This window comes from Vulpes lagopus, chromosome 2 (assembly GCF_018345385.1).
Source record: "Vulpes lagopus strain Blue_001 chromosome 2, ASM1834538v1, whole genome shotgun sequence".
Classification (NCBI taxonomy): domain Eukaryota; kingdom Metazoa; phylum Chordata; class Mammalia; order Carnivora; family Canidae; genus Vulpes; species Vulpes lagopus.
In genome coordinates, this window is record NC_054825.1 from 68,388,861 (window position 1) to 68,410,131 (window position 21,271).

General features: G+C 36.9%; 1 pseudogene; it reads right to left on the bottom strand.

The window, feature by feature from the left end:
- Positions 1-3,030: 3,030 nt before the first annotated feature.
- On the bottom strand, positions 3,031-4,092 carry LOC121480855 (annotated as a pseudogene).
- Between the last annotated feature and the right edge of the window lie 17,179 nt (positions 4,093-21,271).

The window sequence follows — 21,271 nt, forward strand, 5'->3', positions numbered from 1 at the left end:
TGAGATATAAACAGAAGTTTTGCGCAATTCCCTGCTCCTCTACCCTTGTTTTTTCCCCTGCTAATTGAAATGCAGACCTAAATTTCAGAGCCTGGCCAGCCATCATGGACCGTGAGGCAAAGCTGTTAGATGGCAAAGTGACAGGGTAGAAAGAGCCTGAGTCCCAGAAAACCGGAGGCTACCATGTCAGGCCTGGACTGTCTTCCTTTGGTTTTGTTTATGAAGGCAAGGGGAGTAAACATCTATCTTATTTAAGCCACTGTTGTGTTATATGTGTTTTTTCTATTACATGCTGCCAAACCTAATCCTATTTGATATACTTACCAAGGAATTTTCTTTTTTTTCTAAACAAGTGCATTTCTGAGCCTAAGAGAAATTCTACCACCAGATATTAATAACTCTTTTCCTCCACCTTATTACACCTAATTCCTATATCCATTCCCAGGTCCAGTGATAGACCCTTTCTTCTCTCCTTGACTTGTTATTGTCTAAATACAAATGCATTGCAATGGTCATCTCTAAGTGGTTTAAATATTAATTTAACAGAAGAATATGTTGACTCTTTCAGTTGTCTATTGTTGCTAACAATTCACTTCAAAACTTAGTAGCTGAAAATAGCAATGTGTCATTTTTTCTCACAAATATGTGGATTTACTGGGATCAATTGGATAGGTTCTTCTGTTCCACACAATAGAGCTGAGGTTCCTCAGGGAGGTATATTCAGCTGGAAGATCTGTTGTGGCTGAAACGTTGACCATGGCTTCTTACCTCTAGGGCTTCCCTCCATCTGGCCTTGCATTATTTTGTTGTCTAGCCTAAGCATCTTCACAGCATGATGGCTGACATCCAAAAAAGGAGATTCTGAGGGGACAAGCCCTAAAGTGCAAGTACTTATTAAACTTTTCCTTGCATAATGCTTGCTAATTTCCAATTAATTTCAAACCTGCAGATGAGGAAACTGAGTACAGGGAGTTTTAATGATTTATCCAGAGTCATGGATTTGGTCAGTGGCAAAGTCAGGTTTTAAAACTGGTTATGCTGACTCCACACCATAAGATGCAATTATGGCTGGGACCGCAGAGTTTGGAACATGATTATTGTCTATTTTACATATGTAAGCTTTGGCTCTCCAATTATTTCCAATTAGAAAATCTAAAGGCAGCGTATTATGCAGCTTTTCAGGGTAAAATCATGAGTGTGTTTTGAAATTTATAAAACATCGCACAAATGCTAAAATGTGAGAGCTGCTTTATCTTAGCGTATCCTCCATAGTGCTGGCTGAGAGTTGCTGTGTTACACTTTAGTTGCACACAGTGTGACTAAATGCTGTGTCCTCTGGAGCAAGACTGGTGCATGGCTAACTTCTGGAGGGATGGGGGGCATGGGAGAAGGGCTATGTCTTTCTCATGTCAGTTGAATTTCCAGGCATCACTCTGCTTACCTCAGAGTTCAGACTCACTCTTGCAACAAATGCAGAAAATATACAGAAACCCTTAGATGACCGGTTGAGTTTGCATGAAATCATCACCGTGTGTCATCACTAGCAAAGAAGTCTGAAGGGAACACATGGGGCACCTTTAGCATTTTTAATGATGTCCACTTCAGTTCATATGCCAAGGATGCAATGAATTCAAGTCAGTTGTTTTAGGAAATGCTTGGAGTCCAAAATGCACTGCAGTATAATTTATTTTGCAGGAATATCACAAAATGTTTCACAGGTAATTATGTTTGATGTAGAAAAACACAAATTCTGAATGTGAAAATTTGTTATGCAGGTTGCATTTAGAAAAGAGGTAGGTAAGGTTAAGGCAGATTGCAAAGACTAGGGAAATAAAATTTTCAAATAATAGGATTCTGAGAGTCTTGTTTAATTAAAGGAGTGATGGGGTAAGTTTTAAAAGGGCTTAAAAGTGAGAAGGGATTCCTGTAGGGAATCAGGTTCCTCGTGTCCTTTGGTGTAAAACCTACTAACTATACTTAATTAAAGTAAGGGTAATTACATTAACATATTTAATATCTTTTGTTTCTTGTGTACCACTTTGATCGTCTGTGCAAAGTGACATGCCCTCCCCTGCCATCTCCTACTCTCTTTCATGCTTGCCCTACTCCAGCCACATTGGTGTCCTTGGTGTTCTTCACACATACCAGGCCCACTCCTGTTTCCTACGCCTGGAACATCTTTCCTTCAGCTGTATGCACAGCTAACTTTTTTACCTCTTTCAAATCTTTGCTTAAATTTCACCTTCTCTATAAGGCCCTATTTAAAAGTGCAACCACCCCCCCAATCTCAGTATTTCCCAATATCCTTCATCTGCTCTGCTCTTTTTTAGACCAAAATCACCTTCTAATAGCATAGTTTACTGTTCACTTTATTGTTTAGCTCCATTTCTGCTTTGTCTGCCTAGAAAGCCCTACAATGGCTTGAAAGCTTTTCAAGTCTATTAAATGCTTATCTCAAGATTTTAAAAAATTGGGGGGGTACAAATGGTTGGTGGTTTTATTAAAGCATGGGGAGAGGACCCATGGGCAGAAAGAGCTGCACCTGGGTTGTGAGGGGTGGCTGATTATATACTTGGGAGTTGGGGGAAATCAGAAAAAGGAAGGTTTTCAAAAGAACTTTCCTATGCTAAAGAGGACCTACAAGATACTGGAGGCTTTGCCATAATCAAGTTAAGGTTGTTTTTCTCTCTAGCAAGACATTCACATTAAGACAGTTGGGAGCTCCCTGGAGGAATGTTATGTATATCCCACCCAGGAGAGGTAAGGTTGGGGATATCAGCTCATGTTTTGTCCTCAGCTAGCCTTCTGCCCCCCCATCAGTATGACTTCCACACAGATGTCCACTGGCTGTGGTGAGCAGCACTAACAGAACATGATTCAGTAGAATTTTTAAGGTATTTTTGGTTCAAAGCTCCTCTGGTTATCCATGATTCAGATGAGATGTTTCTTCTCTTTAGGGCCACATGGGCCTCTCTATTCTATAGATTCTGCTGCTTTAATAACTTCTTTTGGCTTCTTCTCTTGCTGCTTCTATGCTTTCTGCTCTTTTGCCACAAGTTGATAATTGATGCCCATGCCAATGAAGAGATAGATGCCTGCAATAATTAGGATCACGCCACATGCCCAGTAGGCATATTTGTAGTTTCTATAGATGTTATTCAGACGACCTAAAAGTGGTGGCCCCAGGAGGACAGGACAGCATTCCACAATGATCACCAATCCCACGGTGCTGGAGAACCTCTGGGATCCAATGAGGTCCATCAGTGTTTCAAATAACACCAAACTGAGCCATCCAAATGCAAATCCAAGGAAGCCCACATAGATGCAGAACCCAATGTAGCTGGAGGATAAAGGTGCTAGTAGATGACACACTCCACTTGCAACAATAGAAGCTGCAAAAAAATGCTGAACTCGAGGTCTTATCCACTTGGTGTTGGCTACAAGTCCCATAGAAGGTCTGGCTATAATATTGAGAAAAGACAGAATAGAAAGAAGGAAGGCAGACTTTCTCACTAGAGTAATGTTGACTCTTGGCATAACTATTAAGAAAGACTAAAGGAGTAGCCAGCCCAAAAACCATGATCACATTCCCAGAGAGGTATTGTAGAAAGCCTCTGTGGGTAAACAGGGATAAGTCCAACTGTTTCTCAACTGTTTGAAAAACTGATGGTTTCTCTTCTTTAGGGTTTCTGCCATTAAAGTCTGTATTTGCATCACCTGCTCCCTTTTTCTCATCAGGTTTTCCAGCTTCCTGAAGGGATTCTTTAGACCTATCTTTCCCTGCACTGGTTGGTGCCAGCCCTATTGGTCGCATCAGGGCTCCAGCTTCACAGCAGTTTAGTAGGAGGCCCCCAAGAATTAGGAAGCTTCCTCTCCAGCCAAAGATATCAAAGAGAGACTGATTGAGGGGAGCCAGAGTAGAGAGGAACACAGGGCTGCCTGCCATGACCAGTCCATTAGCCAGCGGTCACCTCTTGTAGAAATACTTGCCAATAATGGTCAGAGCTGGATTCAAGTGGGAGGCAATGTACTAGGCTCTTGAGATAAGTTGAAGGCAAGCCCAAGACCTCCAATGAATCCAATGAATCCAATATACAAGTAAAGTTAAAGGTAACACAGAAGATGCTCAATAAATACTGGTTGAATAAACAGTAAAGCTCTCAATTGTGCAATGTCTATTCTTAAATAAGCCTTTTGTGACACCTTAATGTTTAGACTTCACGTTGCCATGCGGTTATAACAGAGCGTCATGCTTAATGTCATGAGAAATGAAGAGCGAGTTGTATGAAAAAAAAAAAAAAGAAATTGAAGAAAGGATCTGAACCAAAAGAAAGAGAATGTTGTTCTGAGATAATATAGTTAGGAAACAGATGCCCTAATGCCACAGTTCTAGTTCAGGATCTACAAATAATAGTCCTAAAAATTGAGCTGGAAGAGGCATAGGGCTAAGAATAACCAGTATGGTAGAGACATTTTGATTTGTCTCACTTTCAAATTAATCCCTGTTTGAAAATTCTGACACAAAATCGTTCCTCAAGAAGATTCTTGCAAATATGGAATTACTAATTACTTTATATTTTTAAGGTTTAGTTAGCAATGAGTTTGCCGACTCCAAAACAAGAATTTTTCTAAAAAGCCCCATCTCATGTTCAAAAATTTCAGGTGGTTAGTACAAACTGGAATGCTAAGGTAAAAGTGATTCCTGGGCTATATTCAGCATTAAAATAAATGGCCATCAATATTGATGGTCAATGTCTGCCATGGGCTTGGAAGGTGGGAGTGTGACATTAATGCCTATATTTACCACCCTGGGCCTAAAAGATCTCTAAGTTATATCATGCTCTGTGAAAGACAATGTATTAAACATTAGCAAAAATTCTGACAGGAAATTTCAAGTGAATATATTAAGGATTATAACTAGCTGGAAGGCAAGCAGTGGAAATAAAGCATCACTGAAGATAAAATTTAAGTTAGAACTGCCATGTTAATATATGGACTTATTCACATATATTACTTAATAAATGAGGCTTCTTATTAAAATACATCTGAAAATTTTTCAGAAGACTTAAGGGATGCATATGTGTGTGTGTGTATGTGTGTGTGTGTGTGTGCATGAGCATCTGCATCTGTGTGTTCCTTTTTTTTTACTTGTTTATTATCTGTGTCCCCAAGTAGGCTGTATGTTTCATAATGGTAGGAACCATATATAATTTGTTCATGAGTTCCTCAAACATAATAGGAACTTATTTTTTTTTAAGATTTTATTTATTTATTCATGAGAGAGAGAGAGAGAGAGAGAGAGAGAGAGAGAGGCAGAGACACAGGCAGAGGGAGAAGCAGGCTCCATGTAGGGAGCCCAACGTGGGACTCGATTCCAGGTCTCCAGGATCACGCCCAGGGCTGAAGGTGGCGCTAAACCGCAGAGCCACCAGGGCTGCCCAATAGGAAATTATTAAATACATTTTAAATGCATAAGTTGAAATATGGCTGGTACTTGTGCAACATGACCCTAAGGACGTCATAACATTTTGTTGGGAAAATAGTGGCAAGAAAATCATCACTTTGATTCATTTTTTTTGTTCCTCCTAAGAATTCTAGCATAATTGCAATTATAACAAATATTTTTATTAACAAACCATAAATCTGTTATCATAATAGTTACATTTTTCAGATTTTTACTGAGATATATCAGCCATACATTATGCTGTGCCCTATTCCAACTATGTACAACATCATTTGGGTCTACAGTTTAAATATATCTATTTTAAATGCATATTTCTAAGTAATTACTTTCAGAAAGTAAGAAGTTAATCTAAACATTTGTTAACCCTATGGACAACTCCAAGTACAACTAAAAAATAGAATTTCTACTTGACAAATGTAGGGGGTAAAAACAAATAAAGTCTGCAAAGAAAACTACAAAAATACAAGGTACCTAGTAAGCCAAAAAAAAAAAAAAATAGAGAAGGCATAAAATAATAGAACTAAGATTAAATATATTTATTATGACACTTACCTGTGAGTTAAACTTGGCTCTCAATAGCAGATGCAAAAAAAAAAAAAAAAGAGAGAGAGAGATGGAAGCAAAAGTCACAATAATAATATCAAAGTAGAACTCAAGGAGAAAAAAAAGCATTGAATGGGACAGTAGGTAATTCACTTGATAAAATTCATTGTGAAGGGATAACAACAATAAATCTCCATGCACATAAAATACAGCAAGAAAAATATTATAAATAATTTGACATCAAAAACCACTATAGTGAGGTGCTTCAGCTAAGTACTTTGACAAATTAAGACACAAAGTAAATAAGCACAAATGCTTGTTAACAATATAAATTTATACTCACAAATAGAAAATACATATGTTGTCAAACGTGGGAAATGTTTATAAAACTTAATCATATATTCAAAGCCATGAGAAAACCCTCAATTTAAATAAAAATGGAAACTAGATGGGCCAGTTTACATCTTTTTACCAAATATCCACAAAACTAAAAATTAAGATTCCATTGAATAGCAATTTAGTTAAAGAGGGAATAAAAATGCAATTAAAATGTCTTTAGAAAATAATTAAAAAGAGAATCCTATATATCAAAATTTCTAGGATAGTCCAAAATACATATTCAAAAGTAAACTTATATCCCTATGGGTTATCATTTAAGAAAGATAAATGAATGAGATATCATCTTATTTGAGAAGCTAGAAAGTTTTAAACAAGGCAGCTGTAAAGAAGGCAAGAAAAGAAAAACTAATGGATTCACAATTAGAAAAAATATAAAGTGAAGAGATAAATATGTAGAGTTTTTTAATGGACATATCTAGAAAATATAGTTATTAAAAAGAAGGAATGTAAGCAGATATCAACAAAGGGCTGGATATGTAGAGGCTTTTTAAACTTGAAGGCAATATATAAAATTACAACTGGGGATCTATTGGATTGCTTGATCATTTTAAAAAATGGGAATGGCAAAAGCTTAAGCATATTAGAAGGCAAAGTGGGAAAATTCTTTGTGCCTGATACGCCAGAAAAAAGATGGTATCCTTAACTTCAAAGAAAGCATGACAAATTATTAAGAAAGTGGTAGTACTTCACTGGAAAAACACCAAACAATGTATAAAAACATATCTAACCTCATTAGAAACAAAGAAATGGAAATTAATATAACAAGAACTATATTTCACTAAACAATTTGATGGGTTTTTTAAATTACAGTGTCTAGTCTAGTAAGGAGTGTAATAAAATGTGTACAATATAGTTATTAAATTAGTTGAGAATCTAAAACTTCATACATATGCTAAGTAGGAATAATAGCATGGAAAAAGAATTGGATGGAAATACAACAACATACAATAAAACTCATCTCCTGGCTGTGAGAAATTAGGTTTTTGTTTCAGTTTTCCTAGTTTTCCAAATGTGAAACAAAATTGTCCAAAATGTGTACACAAAATTACCCCAATTTTAAGCCTAAATAGGTAATTAACGTACATAATTTATGTATTGGTCAATAAAAAAGGCAGCATAAAAATGTGTCACTATATGATCTCAGGTATACAAACAAAAAGTTATGAAAAATAATAAAAAGTAGCACTGAAAATTTGAACAATGATTTTTTTCTGGATCACTGGATTAAGTGATATTTTTTCTCCTTTGCATTTTTGCTAACTCTAGTTTTTCTTACAAGCATGAATTACTTTCACATTCAGGAAAAGAGTTCAAATTTAAAATATTAATGGGGATGAAATGTATTCAGTTGTAATAATATGGTTTATAAATTTGAGGGTGGTACTTCTGTAATTTGAGTTATGCCTATATGCTTTTCCTCTATTAAGAAAACTAACAGGAACTTCTTTTGTGGGATCATGTAAGTGTGAATGGGATTTAAGAGGCTTGATTAAATAGACATGACTTACCTGTATAATAAAACAGTAATTAAATAATTATGCTCTGATTAGATTTAGTGTTCAAATGCACTAATACAATAACCTTTCTAGGTACATCTTTGTTTTTCCAAGGGGTTATGTTTTGTCAGGCTATTTGGTTAAATCAATGTAAAATTCCTATCCCAATCCTGTTGGGTTTGATATGAGATCAATCTGCTCTTCAATGGATAGCCTTGGGAAAATTTCCAGGATAAGGGAAAGAGCTTGAAGCACTACAGTTAACTTTTATATGATTGTGATGCTATAAAGCTAAATGATAACTCTGTAATGGGCTGGGTTTGTTCAAGAGTAGAATAGCCATTAAAACCTTATTATCTTTATATGTGGGGCTTCTCTGCCTCCGCTTCAGAAGATTCTGCTTGGGTATTATCACTGGGCTGTTACCACCAAAAATGATAATGATGAAAGACCTGGGGCTTAAGCTATCATGGTAACAGTTAAAAGAAATGAAGATTTTTGTGAAGGATATTTTTGTGTGTATGTGTCCAAATGTGTGCCTATTTTTTATTAGATTGATTGACTTTTTATTATTGAATTATAGTGATTGTTTATATGACTTGAATACAAGCTTTTTTTTTTTTTTTTTTGTCAGATACACATATCACAGATATTTTCTCCCAGTCAATGGACAGCCTTTTTGTTCTCTTGATAACATCATGTTATCTTATCTAATAAATCTTGATAATGTTATGTTATCTTATCTAATAAATCTTTTCCTACTTTAGAGTTATGAAGTTTTCCTCTAGGAAGTTTAAGTTTAAGCTTTTACATTTAGTTCTGGTTCATGTCAAATTAAATTTTGTGTATAATGTGAAACTGGAATGAGGCTCATTAATTTCAATAGGGATACCCAGTTGCTTTAGCACATTTGTTTAAAAGACTTTTTCCTTCATTGAATTGAATTGACACCTTTCCAAAAATTATTTGATTATACATGTATGATCTATTTATGGAATCTCTATTCTATTCCATTGATCTGTAGGTTTATTTTTATATCAATACAATGTTATCATGACTGTTGTCATGAATTACTGCCATATGTCTTGAAATCAGGCAATGTACATCCTCCAATTTTGTTCTTATTCAGGATTTTGACTATTTTAAATACATTTCTTTTCCATATCAATTTTAGAATTAGTTCATCAACAAAAAGACTACTAAAAATTTGAGATTTCATTAAATACATTGATTAATCTGGGGAAAATGAACACTTTAACAGTTTGAGTCTTCCATTTTTTTAAAATGATTTATCATTCTGCTCTGCTTATTTAGATATTCTTTTAGTGTTAATTAAACATTGTTGAATTATTTTCTTTTTTACATGATTCAATAGTTATGACCAATCTTTCCTTGTAAAAACAAAATGCCCCTTTCAAAACTACATTGTGATGTGATACAGGCTTTTTTGTTTTTGATACAGCTCTAGAAAATAGTCGGCACCAAATGCACGTAAAAAAAGTTTTAAGAGTTACTAAAAATGCAGACTAATAATTTCTCAATGCAGCTTAGAGGTTGAGAACAGGATGCTAAGAGTTAATGAATGTTCCAAATACAGGCAGTCCCTAATGTATAGAGCATTTCCCAAATATAAATGGCCACCCCATCAGGCTCACAGGAGCAGCAGAAACTCCTCTCCTGCTTCTCCCAGTGACTATACTACCAGACACTCTAAACCCATTTCTATGGCCCCAAGGAGGGAAAGATGGGAAGAAAAGAGAGGCAAAGCATCTGTCTCCCCTGCACAGAGGCTTTTCCTACAGTTCATGTTTGCTGCCATTCCCACATTTGCCTCCCTGTCTCCACCCAAGTTACCAGCCAGTGGACGGAACTAGAGAGCTCTTCTCACTGTGTGAACATTGAGGGCAGGGAGGAAGCCACAGGGGCCAGCACTACAGGGCCTGAGTTCCTGGCAATCCAATTTGGAATTCACAAATCATTTTCTTGCATATTAAAAAACAAAACAAAACATAATCACAAATGGCAGTTCACTTCTACCATTAGAACGTTGCATTCATTGTTAAGCAAGTTAGTGTGTTTGGGCTTACACCCCAGGCACCATTTATGACACTCTTTAATGGGGAAAATGCTCTGAATTCCAAACAACTTTCTTATATATGGCCCCTTGAAAATGCAGCATGGAATGAGTTTCTTGACTCCCGAGTGAACAGGGCAGTTGAAAGGGGGGCGGGGGGGGAGGAATTGTTTTTTGGTTAACAAAGCCATGTGCAGATCCCTTCAATGGGCCACATGTAAGAGGTGGAGCTCAGCAGATAGCTCCTGAAGGCACTTAAGTGTCTAGGGCCACTATGAGTGTGACTAAACAGCATTGTTTATTTTCAAAATTTTAACAAGGATGCAGGTATTTTTAGCACCTGGCATTAGCTTTGTAGGCACTCATACCAATAGCTACCCCACCCAAACCCCATCCTCTGTTAACTGGTGGTCCAACAGGAGTGAAATATAAGAACCGAAGTTTAAGAGACCTTTAGGGGATAGCTGGGAGAAATTTTTGCCTGATGACTTAAAGCAACATGACTGGCCAGTCCACTATCTTTCCTGCAAGAATCGTGGAATTGGCCATTTGAGACTTTGTTGTCAAACTACTTAATCTTCTGGCCTAAGGTCTCCAGGTCTCTTCTGGAAACTGAATATGGTTCAGAGGTTCTGCAAAGTTTTATAAAGAGCAGTTAAGCAAACTTTTCTTTCTCTTTGCTGTACCAGAGCAAATGACTTTTTCCTAGAAAGGTGTCAGAAACAGATCAGTCATCAGTCACTTGTGTAAAGCTGGTATTTTAGAATAGCTCTTTAGATATTATTGAAAATTCAAACCTAAGAATGCAAGGTTCTGGAGCATCTCTTCTTTCCACTGTCAACAGGAATAAAGTAAGATTGATAAAGGATTTAAATAAGCCTATTATCTGGATGCACGTGGACAGAGTTTTAAAGTTGCTGAAGTCATGGGGCCTTCCAAATAGGAAGAACTGTGACTTGTGAAAGGAGCTGTCCACATCCTAGGTGATGGGCAAAGGCCTCTACTGGAGGCTGATGAGAAGAAAAAGGGAATAATTCCCAGCAAAATGAACCTGTGAGTGGAAGGCAGAGATTCCTCCATAAGATCTAGCCAAGCTTTTAGATGGCAGAAATGGAGTACCTCAGAGGATCTGGGCACAAAATCTTTCCATAAAGCTGAGACTGAGAATGACTTTTTGTTTTTTTGTCAACAGCTGTTGAGGACAAGCAACTGAGGTGTCTCAAGAAGAGTGCAGAGCAACACATTTGGGGCCAACTGGAAAGGAGGCACTGGGAGCCAGTAGCTGTAGCCCTGGGGTCAGAAACCATGCCTGGGGAATGATGTGGCCCTCAATCCCCACCATTAGTGTTTTGACTCCCTCCTGTATATGACAGCAACAGAAAGGTAGTTTTTTATTTTCTTGCCAAGGTTTTATACTCTGTTACTAGTGAATCCTGGACCCCAGGTCAGCCAGCCAAGCTCTGGTGCAATGAGGCTGTAGGCAGTCCTCCATCACCAGGCCGCACTGTGGCCTTGCACCTCCTGCCCTCACACCTCTCATAGAGTCTTGTCACATCTGCAGTTTACAAGGGAGTGGGCACACAGGAAGTCACATTTTATCCCTACCAGGACATGTCTCTTGGCAGCGGTCTGGAAGGTGGGATCCTTCACAACTCTGTGATGGCAATGGAGCTTAAACAGAGCACCTACAGATACACAACCCACCATCTCCCCACCTGGCTCCTTTGGGCTAAAAAAAAAACTATGTTTGAAATCCTACCTCTCTAGAGTTTTGTTTGGCTACAAAGGAAGCAGCACTCTCTTTGTAGAAAGAGATACTGGATTTGCCTCCAGACAGGTTCAGGACTTTGTTGTGAGGAGATGATGGGCCCAACCCGGGCTTATGACTATTACCTATGGACCTGGGCATGGGCTGCTAGATGAGGCCTGCTTCTCCAGGGCTGCCCTTTTTACCCAGCTCTTCTCTGCATGAGGTGCTCATTGCAGTTTTAAGGGCTGATTTGAGGTCTCCTCCTTCACACAAGAACATGTGATCCTTGGGTTTATTTGGGTGTGCCAAAGGTAAAGTGGCAGTGACTGGGGACCCAAATATATTACCAGGTGGGTTCAGACGCTGAATCTGCATAGGCATCAAAGGTACCACTTCCTTTCCCCTTTGGGGGATTGGTCCTTTTAGGTATGTTCTAAGTGAGGCTTTTCAGTTGGTCTAAAAGTATTAGATGCCATCCTTTTGGGCCTGCTCAAAGGATCAGCTTCCAAAAAGATTGCTCACCCCTCCCACCAAGGACTTCATGGCTGGAGCCAACCAGACACTCTCTGGACCCTGGAACACGTCACCTATGGACAGGGGCACCTCCTCCAAACCTTGTTAAATACATTTGGCCTTAGTTTTAACTTGATTTCCCAATTGTTTGTTGTTAATATATAGAAATACAATTACTTTTACTATATTGACCTTTTATTCTGCAACCTTGTTAAATTCTCTTGTTTTTCTAGCAGGCTTTTCTTCTTTCTTTCTTTCTTTCTTTCTTTCTTTCTTTCTTTCTTTCTTTCCTTCTTTCTTTCTTTCTTTCTTTTTTTTCAATATTTCTTAGTATTTTCTATGTAGACAATTAAGGGGAGCAGATTTTGCCACCCCAGATATGCCTTGCACATAAGAATTGTTTTAGGCTTATTATTTTAAAGAAAGAAGAACCTCTGAAAACAGAGTAGAACTCGCCCTTTTGTAAGAGACATTTATATTTATTAGGGAACCTCTATGTATAAAGGTGTCTCTTCAGTCTCTGTACAAGGAATAGAAAGATGACTAAATCTTCAGAAACTTACCAATGGAGAACGGAAGGATTTAGATCTCCACAGCAACCACACTCTTACTTGTTACTATGCTTTTCCTGGCAACCCCTCAATTAACAGGCCTCCCTTCATATCACCCCCCCTCCCAACATCTTTCTTTTGTAGTTAGCTGAAGATGGTATTTAAGGTATTAGCTTAAGCCATTTTGGGGAATTACTCAGTTTTCCATGTATATAGAAAGTATGTGTATATAGAAGGTACACCTGTTATTAAACTTGTTTGTTTTTCTCCTATTAATCTCTTTTGATACAGGGGATCTCAGCTAAGAACCAAAGAAGTTAAAGAAAAATTATTTTTCCTTCCCAACAACTATCATATAATTTATGAATAAGGAAAATTTTACTTCTATCCTTCTATGTTTTGTCTTTTTTAAAACATATCTTTTGTCTTCTTGCTTTATTGTACTGGCTAAGAACCGTTGATGAGTGATGAGTTTTAAGAAAAGACATCCTTGCCTTTTGTTCTGGTATTAAGGGGCAAATATTCCTTCATTTGCCATTAAGTATGTTACCTTTAGATATTGAAGATGCACACTCACACACACGTATTTTAATGTTTTGGAAAAACAGATATTTGGTCAGTATGGTAAATGGTTTGTGTATATGAACCCTTATTAGTATATTTAAATATTATGTTTACATTATTACTATCTATTAACTCCAACATTAAACTGAGCCTTTAACAAATTAAGGCATAAAGACTAGTATTTTGAAGAGGTGTGGCAGTAAGCATACCTGGAGGAGGTCATTTCCGAATCCTTTGTGTTATTTTTATTTAATTTTAATAATTAATTTTTTTATTTGAGTGTATTTGACACACAATGATATGTTAGTTTCAAGAGTACAAAAACGTTTATGCGTTATACTGTGTTCACCGCCAGTGTAGCTACCATCTGTCCCTATATAAAGTTATTGCGATACCATCGACTATATTCCTCATGCTATGCCTTTGATTTCCATGACTTACTCATTCGGTAACTGGAACCCTGAATCTCCCTCTCCTTTTCACCCATTTTTCTCATTCCTCTACCTGTTTGTGTTGCTTTTGAATTAAAAAATAAATGCACACAATAGTTCTGTAAAAGTTGAAATATTTAGGAATAAGAACTGATAAAGACACTGACTGACAACACTATAGTTCCACGAATACATCACTATATTAAGGATTTTGTTAAGCTTATCTTCCAGATACAGATATCTCAGTTACTTCCCCATGTTTCCTGGACACCAAATCCCCATTATTGCCAGGAATCTGGGTGCAATTATTACACAGTGTCAATGGCCCCATGGGATCTCCTACAAACTCAGGGGCCCTCACCTCCACTATGAACTTCATTTGTCACTTTTCCTGCCCCAACTCCCAAATGTTCTGATCTGACCTTATGGAGGCTACTTTGATTCCTTTCCCTTTCTGCCTTTCAGTTGTTTATATGTAACAGAGAGGAGGGTTGGGAGCTAAACACAATGTTTATTAAAATATTGAAAAACAAATTCATGTTTTATATAGAATTGGCTGTGTGTGTGTATATATATATGTATATGTATATATATTAGCTTTAAAAACAAAGCAGGAGAAAAAATCGTTCTACTGAAGAGTCAGAGTATGTCAGGAATGGCTCCATTATGGGAGACTCCTGACATCCAGGGAGTTGGCAAGCTCAGGCACTACTTTTGTACTTGAGAACAAAGAATGTAAATCCTTTTATAAAGTTAAGAATCCCTTTGTTCACAAAATAATCACATCCTATTTTATCTGTTTTGTAAGTTTGGATTTTTGTATTCTGGGTCTAGTTAAAGCCAAGCACACCCATGGTAAACACAAAAGTATACTGCTTTGTTCCACAGTACTTTTAAGCCTGCTGTTTCATATGATCAAAATACAGGGCAGCATACAAATGCATTCAGTGTATGTAGAAACTCTTATTGTAATATTGGCTAGATGGATTCCTCTCCAAGTTCATCTGCTGTAAAGCTACTCCTTCACCCCTACTGGACTCCACCACACGCCCCCTTATTAGCTTTCTGTAGTAATTATGCTTTCACTACAACAAAATTTTTACCTTTCCTTGAATTGCTATCTTCCTTTAGATCTCCATGCTGTTTCACTAGTTGTCTTTGTTGCCTGGAACATCCTTTCTCTCCTCTCAACTGATTAGATCTTACCCAGTTCTTAAGATCTAATGCAAAAAGTGTTTATCTCTGAAGCCTTCCCTGAATTGTTAGCTACTATTGAAAGTCACCATAGCACTCTATACCCATTTTTATTAGAGAATTTACAGACAACAGCTTGGCTGTTCGTGTTGTTCATGTATCTTAACTAGACTAAGCAGGGCCATGTCTAACTCATTTTATATTCTGAATACTGAGGACAAAATAGATTCTTGAGAATCGCTGGCTGAGTGGCTAAGTGAGTGAATGAATGAATAAATTGAATGAATGAATTTTTAATTTTCCTTGTTCTGCTTTCTTGAACTCCCTTCCTTTCCTCTAGTATCTTTTCCACAGCACTTAATGCATTCTAACATACTACATAATTTTCTTGCTTTTTATATTTATTGTCACTGTCCTCCTAGTAAGGCATGGTGTTATCTTTAGAATGTCTTAATATTTATTTAAGCAATTCATAAAATAAATAATTCCTGCCACATATTTTCCCTTCTAATCTCATGTCTTTGATTTTTGTGATTTAGGAAGTAGGCTGACTTTATATATTATCCTTATTTGTAATTTCCCAGTATCCTGACACCTTTGTCTGAAATTCCTTATCATCTGAATAGGATTCTTTGTGATAAGGATTTGAGTTTCTGTTAAGTATTTAACCACCAGCTAAAGGTTCTCACATTTTATCAGCCTAAATGAGTTAACCCAAATAAATTTATCAAACTGGCTATAGTAGAAAACATGACACAGGAAAGCATTCACCCATTCAATTGGTATTTTTCTAGCACTACCCATGTGCCTTTGTTCACTAAGGTGGACACAGTCACTACCCTGACAGAGCTGAAATCTATTGCTGAGAGCCTCAGACATTTGGTATTTGCAACATACTTACAAATGCTGGAATTTGGGTTTGATTAAAAAACTGCAATGTTCATATGTAATCATTATCATAAGACTGCATCTCTATAAAAGTGTCCACAATTATCAACAAGTGTCCATGATGATTAATATTATTTTATCAATAAAATCTTTTTAAAAAATTTAAAATAATACAGGGGCCTGAACGGTGGTATTAGGAAGTCAACAGTGTAATTTATATGCATATCACCCAATCTCAGCCTTCCCAGAGGCAGGGTCAGGTTATCAGAGTCCAAAAGTCAAGTTTGAAATAGCAATCCAAGACCAAGACCAAGCTGAATTCTATCCAAAGGAAGCCCAGGTGTTTTCTGCAAGAGAATTTCTGTGTAAATCAGCTCCAGACCCTGGAACAGTTGTACTGGCCTGGGGATGTAGTTCCTTCAGTAGCGGAGGGATATTTGGAGATTAATATTGAAAACTACATTTGGTCTAGGTATCATCAAGAATCTGCTGTAGCTCCTCATCTTCAAACCACCCCTCCAGGCTTAGAATAAGGGCCTTTGACTTCTCAGCAGCTCTTTGGGCAAAGGCTGGCCAAACAGGCCAATGTAAACTCATGAAGCTTTTTCTGGAGCAACTAGCTATGGACACTGGCAATAGTCTGTTTTTGAAACAACTGAAATGGGCTGTGTGTAATTTAAAGTTTTCAGGAAGACCTCAGACAGTTCCTATTCATCCTCTGCACTCTCATTCTGTTGCTTTCTATTGTTCAGAAGCATATGAACTTCTGAACTGAGTAGTGTCTCAGCTGTTACCCCTTTAGCTCCATGTTTCTGTTTTCTGAAAACTGTTTACTACCTAGACTAAGCTCTATTATATAATAAAAAGGCTAAGGTCTCATATAACCTAGTAAACATTCTGCCTTCCCATGATGTTAGTCTGACCTCATAGTACAGTGCTTATCTCTTGCTTCTTAGCTTTCTACCCCTTCCACAGACCATTCAACAACAAAAAAAATTTTTATAAGCCAAAGCAAAAGCAGTTTAGTTACAGGAATAAATTGTATACTTTGATAAAAATTTGGGGGTACACTGAGAATTTCTGATTTTGGATATTGTGCAAGTTTGTCATGGGAATGGGAAAATGGAAATGTCTCTTTGATAGAAAGATGTGAAGCTAGTTGGCAGGGATGTAAGAATTCTATGTAGTCAGCAGGCAGTGTGAAGGCCCTAAGAAGGTCCTCGTCCAAGGAAGAAGGATGGTGGTGCCTATACTTCTACCTCACACATTCAAGACCTACTGGTATTCTGAGGTGTTGTTGATTCATAGTTATGGTAAATTTCATTCAACCTTAGCCTAGTATACAATTGTAGGTCTATTGTCACATTCCGTTCCTCTGGATGCATGCATTCCTCAGGCAGTCTTCCAGAACTAGGCTAGTCTTCTAGTCTTCACTATTAAGCCTTTCCCCAAAAGCACAAGCTCTCTCTCTCTCTCTCTCTCTCTCTCTCTTTTTTTTAAGATTTTATTTATTTATTCATGAGAGACACAGAGAGAGGCAGAGACATAGGCAGAGGGAGAAGCACACCCCTTGAGGGGAGCCTGATGCGGGAATTTATCCTGGGACTCCAGGACCACACCCTGAGCCAAAGGCAGCCGCTCAATCACTAAGCCACCCAGGCATCCCATAAGCTCTTTTTCCCTTCTTCCTTAGACAGGGCTCTAATTCCTTCCAGTAACCACTGCTTTTTAAATAACATGCTACAATTTCCTTATAAACTACATCTGTCTATACTCTTTTTTCCTAGTGTTCCTTACTTCTTGCTAGGTATAAATATCATGTTAATTGAGTTTCATTTTTTTTCCTGTTAAATGTAGGATGACATTTCACTCCTTACAACAGCAGCTTTCCACCTATATTTGACAGTAGTTTTTATTTTTCTCTTGTAGTTAAACTAGTACTTAATAGAATAGAAAATGTAGAAATAAATACATATAAAAGTTTGTAAACCTGCGGATTGAGAATCATTTTACAATATACATTTAACAAGAGATATCCCCAAAGTATAAGGACTTTCACATCTTTGAAAGTAAAAGGTAGAAAAAGATATGACAGGGAATTCTAAGCAAATGAGAGCTGTTGATTCTTATGTGCCATGTGCATAGGGAGACACATTCAAGAGTGTTCAAAGCAGGAATATTCATAATAGGTCAATCTGCAGGTCAATGGATAAACAAATAAAAATATGTTCATAACAAATCCTCTACATCAGAGTCAAAGAATAAGCACATCAACATGGATGAATCACAAGAATGTGTTGTTTGGCAAAAGATAGAAATCACTAAGAATACATATGTAGAATTGTTTTATATGTAAAATGATAACTATTGATTAAGAACATGGAGATATTGGTTAAACTGGAAAAATGGTAAGGAGATAATTAATTACAAACCATCAGATTTGTAGTCACTTAAGGATAAGGTGTGTGAACGGAAGTTGATGTGATTACTGAAGGGCACACCAGAAGGTCAAAGTATTGTCCATATCCCATTTCTAGAGCTGGGTAGGAGAATATATGGATCTTCATTTTACTATTATTATCTATGATTCAATATGTTCTAAATATAATTTTGCATATACTTAATAATTAATAAAACAATTAAAAATAAAAACATCATAATGAAAAGAAATGGGAAAATATTAACTTGTACTCATATTTAGCATAGTAGCTGGAATACAATTTAATATATGAACAGCTTTTTCTCAAGAAATTAATAGACTTTGGCAACTTTCTTGTAGGGTATAAATTCTGTAATCTCAGATTTTCTGAAAATTGCCATGTGGCTTTCTAGCTTCATGTTCTATTAATAACATAATAATTAAATATTAATTACTGATTCATAAATGGTTAAACACATTTAATGGTGCATTTTGCTTAGGAATCTTTAGTGCAATGTATACACACAGTGTATTTTGAGAGGCATATTATCTTTGGTCTGTTATGTATGTGTTTGCATGTTTGTGTGAATCCAATTTCCCTATAAGACTCACAGAGAGATGTGGAAATCCAGGAATCAACAATGACTTCCCTGTCTCCAATTTTTTTCACTCTGCTTCCTACATAACATTTAAAATCATCCTCTCCTCTGCATTCTCACTGTCTCTACCTTGGTTCAGATCCTCATCATCCTCTGTTTTTATTATTTTAATAGCTTTATACTTGTCTTTCCTGCCCCATCTTTCTCTGCCAGTTCAACCTCCACAGAACCTACAGACTGATATTTCTAGAACACAAATCTTGCCCTAAATTCCTAATTTCCTGCAGAGTAGAACTTAAACTCCCCAGAATGACATGAAAATCTTTTAAAAATCCACGGCAGCCTATTTTTCTAGTCTTATATACACCTCATATATATCTTTTCTACTCTTATATATTCCTTCAGCTTCACCAAGCTATTTCTACTTTCTCTGATGTATGTAATTTTCCTTCTTGGCAATTGATTGCTATTTGTACACTCTTAACAAATCTATATCTTCTCTCTAAAACTTGTCTTCATCATTACCTCTTTTGTCCTCATCCTATCTGACCTAATCTCATCCACTGGTACTTTTTCTTCTGTACTTCTTCGATATGTAGGACATATTTCTGTGACCGAATTTTTTTAATCATATAGTAGACAAACTCCTTTGTTTGTCTCTTCTAAGCTTTGTGCACCTTGAGAAAGGAGGCTGTAAGTTATTTCTCTTTGTATTCCTGGGGTTAAAGCATTATCTGGAAAACAGTTCTGTTGAATAAATAAGAGAATTGAAATAAAGAAACCATTGAAGAGGGTAAATATAGATGCACAACTTGGGCTAAAGATGAGAAGAAGGAGAAAGATCCTGAGTTTCAAGCTGTTCCTAGCTTGAACATAAGGAAATTAACCAAAGAACATAGTAAAATGTTTCATTCACTCAGAGTGAAGTATTCCTCACCAGGTACCATCAGCTTAATCAAATAAAACATTGGGAAAAAAATCATTAAATGAGAATGAGATAGTGAAAGAAAGAAAGAAAGAAAGAAAGAAAGAAAGAAAGAAAGAAAGAAAGAAAGAAAGAAAGAAAAAGGAAAAATTTCATTTTTGGTGTCCTGAACCCATGTCCAGAAGATGCCAAGCAAATATTTTGGGAAGGAGAAAACCAGTGCACATAGGTGCAGAAGCTTCTTTGTGGGCAAATACGATCTATGTGATGAAATGTTTGATCAAAATGTTTATTTGAAATGTTGGTGTTCTACTAGACTCAGGAAAGTCTTCTATTCCAAACATTTGCTTTTTGTCATTGTGAAAGAGAGTTCAGTGAATCCAATTAACTGAGCAGAAAAGACTACCTAAGGCCAGATGCACTCCTTTATTCCTTCCCAGAGGGCACTATGTTGTTTAAACTGACTTGGGCATTCCAGCATTTGTCTGGGCTTCTCAGAAATCAGCTAGACTATCTGTACTTTTCTGAGAGGAAAAAAAATAAAGGGAGCAGCTATGGCCTCCTGTGGGATGTGTGAAGCCTAGCAGCTAACTCTGCAGTCTGCTCTCTGATAGCACTGCTAGTTGCCACTTTACACGGGGCCCCTAGGGTGCCAGGCACTGTGCAAAGCACTTTATATGCATTTGTCGTCTCATTTAACTGTCACAACAATGCTGTTAGAAGTATTGTTGCTCCCATTTAACTGAAGAAAAGATAGAGTCTCAAATAACTTACTTTAAAGTCACATAATACAGATGTTTAAGCACTGGAGCCAAGAATTGAACATAACATTTCTTAGTTGCCAGAATTGGCAAAAAAACAAATTCAAGACACCCAGATATTGTATGAGACATGCTTGCACCAAAAAGTTAGTCATTGTTCATCTTAAATTCAAATTAAATTGAATGTCCTGTATTTTTGGTAACCTTATTTTGAGCAAGCCTAACCCCTGTAACCTGTGGCTACCCAGTAGACTACTTTGGCATTTTAGCAGATGATGTCAAACATGTGTTTGGATGAGCAAATTGACAAAGCATAGATAATAAAAATGTAGATCCAGATTTTTCTTTTTAGCTCCAGATTTGACAGAGTTGCATGTCTTCCATGTACCAGATGCAATCTCTTATGTAGATCCCAGCTATTTGCGAGGCTGGGATTAGGACCTTGGATTGAGGAAACTAAAGCACAAAATCACATCCAGCTACAGAGGTAGATTTCTATAAATTTGATGAAGCTTAAGTCTCAAGGCTTCTCACTTGTATAGGCCTCTAGTCCTAATTTTATAGTTTTTTTTATAGTGGACTCTATAAATTATATAAACATCAGACCCCAAAACCTGGGTCTGTCCCACACAAAGAGTTTATGTAAGAACCAGACTTCAAAGCCAAAATTTTTCCCTTCCCAAGTTTTTTTTGCTTTTAA